This window comes from Propithecus coquereli, unplaced genomic scaffold (genome assembly GCF_000956105.1).
Source record: "Propithecus coquereli isolate 6110/MARCELLA unplaced genomic scaffold, Pcoq_1.0 Scaffold657, whole genome shotgun sequence".
NCBI classification, from domain to species: Eukaryota; Metazoa; Chordata; class Mammalia; order Primates; family Indriidae; genus Propithecus; species Propithecus coquereli.
Window position 1 is genome coordinate 400,248 of NW_012152585.1, and position 2,717 is coordinate 402,964.

Here is a 2,717-nt window from a genome sequence, read left to right on the forward strand (position 1 = left end):
TTTTAAAGATGTGAACTTCCATGTCTACTTGTAAATGGAGACCAAAAGTATTCTTCATTTAGTTAAAATTTACAAAATTCAAGTACTCAGAACTCTTAATAACCACGGATAAGAGATCAATTAAAATCTTAAGAACAGATTTGTGACTCAGAACTAACCAGAATAATCTTTACTGACATATACACAAAAAAAGAGGCAGCAACAATTTAAATATCCAACTGTCAGGTTAAAAAAACATAGCTATGGCTTTAACGGATATCGCTTCTTGAATCATGAAATTAATCAACTGGATTTTTTTTAATCACTATATACAGTATCGGAAACTAAATTTATTGCTAACTACAGCAATAAGTAATCAGTTACCTATATGATTTGTAAAATTCAGTTTTTGGAGATGAAAGCTCTAAAGATAATAGTAAAGTTATTAATTGAAATTATTGTAGAAGATTAATAGTCAAACTACTTTGGCTGTTCACTTCACACAAGGTCTCAACTTAAGTCAACTTTAAACACACTAAAAATCACCGTATGACTATGAAGACTGAGGTTCAGTGAGTAATCATGAAGTCAGAACTACACAAAGAACAAACTAGACAGAGTTTATAAAAGTGAAACGAACACCGACTACTTCTAAGTGTTTTTGGAATCTGAGCAAGAGTAAATAAATTGCTGACATTAGGGTGCCATGTCCCATTTGCTTATGAAAGAAAGTTTATCTTAAGAAAACTAAAAACAAAAAATTGAGTTATGTAAAATAAAGGTCGTATTACGTAATGTCACATAGCCAGCAGAATCTTAATTTTGTATAAAAAAATTATCCGAGGTTACAAACTACTATTAAGATCAATCTCATGATGATCTTTAGACTCTAATCCTAATTCACATCAGAGGCTTGTGTTAGTTCAATGTCATGGCTGAAAGATTCGAAGATAACAGAGAAAGCATTGGGTACCTTAAATAAACACTGCCATGGAGGAGGCAGAAATTCTGTCCTCACTCCAACTGGAAGCGGCGGAAACCTACGATCCCCACTGGCCTAGCACACGGCTCTGCCATTCCCGCAAACTCTGCCTTTTTGCTAATTCTCCCTGAAGTGCTGTCAGAGGATCCACCATCGTACAACAACAGCCAGCGTCCCTGCGTTTGAAGTACTGCGACCTACCGATGCCCTGCAGGGAGTACAGGACCTCACGGATGTCCCTTTCCAAAGCGACCCCTTAAGGAGCTGGATGGATGAGAAAGGCGCCCTGCCTTCCAGCCCGGCGGGAATTCTCACTGCCGCCGCCAGCGTTCAGCACGCACTAGGACTGCCCTGTTGCTTGCTGAGAAGGCTGCAAGGAAAAGAAGGTCTTCCCCTGCATCAGGGCCAAGTAAATCCTGTTTCTCAGTAACCATTGGAGGTTTCAGTGAAGACAGATGTGAGCTACTGTTTGTGGACACTGAAACTTGCTGGCCTGTTCGAATCTGCTGAAGCCATCATTGAAGTGCAGGAAACCTGCAGTGACTGTCATGATTTTTCCCACTCTCACGAAAGCATCACAGGCAGTTTAATAACCTTGAACATATTCCAAATAACATAAGAATAATTTCAGGGCTAACAGTTAATGTCCTTACATGTTAGTCACTGAGGAAAATAGAAATTTTAGCAAAATTCATTTAAATTATCACTGAGTATTATTTTGTGCATGGTGATGCCACATACAATTGCTGATGTGGTAGATACACTTTATAGCTGCCCTTTAGTTGTCCAAATTCAGGGAGTGCACACAGCTACAATATGAGAATTCACGGAAGAGGGAAAAATGAGTGCTAAAATGCTCATTTTAATTCAACTCGATTCAACCAATATGTATATCCACTGTGTACTATTTATTAAAAGGGGAATGAGAAGAATAATGGAAACTAGAACACTATGATATGCTTTCCTATCAAAAACAAATTTTGAGAAAAAATCACTGCAAAACCATATAGCACGCACTTGGAAGAGAGGGAGTAACGGGGACATTTAGAAAGATGGTCTATTAATAAACTGCCAATCTTTGTTCACTCCACACACACACGGCATCTGTGTGTCAGGACTATGCTAAAAACACCGGATCGCAGGCCAAAACGACAGCCCCGCGCTGAGGCTGTCCAGCAAGAAAGCAGACGACGACGAAAGGTTTCCTGTGTGCACGGAGTGCAGCCGCAGAACAGCAGGTGGAGGAGGTGCGCCCACCCGGCCTGGAGGCACACAGGAGGTGGTCAGGGAGAACCCCCAAGGGGGCAGCGCCTGGGAGGGCAGTGAAGGGCAGGAGAGCGGGTGGAGGCACCGGGGGTGGGCGCCCAGCCTGCCTGCTGCTGGGGGAGGCACGTGGCGAGGGAGGTACGCGCACAGTGAGTGCTCGGCCCCTTACCTGAGGATTCCACCAGCCGAAGATGGGAAAGATTTGAGAGAAAAAACTGGTTGCATCTGTACTGAACATTTATTAATGCAAGCTTTTTTCCCTTGTTATCGTTCCCTAAACAATACAGTATAACAACTGTGTACACGGCATTCACATTAGGTATTACGAGTAATCTAGAGATGATTTAAAGTACACAGCAGGATGTGCCTAGATTCCACGCAATACGACATCAGCTTATGCGAGGAACTTGAGATCAGTGGACTGTGGTGTCTGCGGGGTGCTGGAACCAACCCCCGTGGACACCGAGGGACACGAGCCTTAGCACTGCCC

At 42.5% G+C, this 2,717-nt stretch overlaps 1 protein-coding gene across 3 annotated transcripts in view; it reads right to left on the reverse strand.

Annotated features, from left to right (window-relative positions):
* Nucleotides 1-2,717, reverse strand: part of EXOC2 (exocyst complex component 2) — a 156,617-nt gene that overhangs the window by 45,797 nt on the left and 108,103 nt on the right. The gene's annotated exons all lie outside the window — the stretch shown is intronic.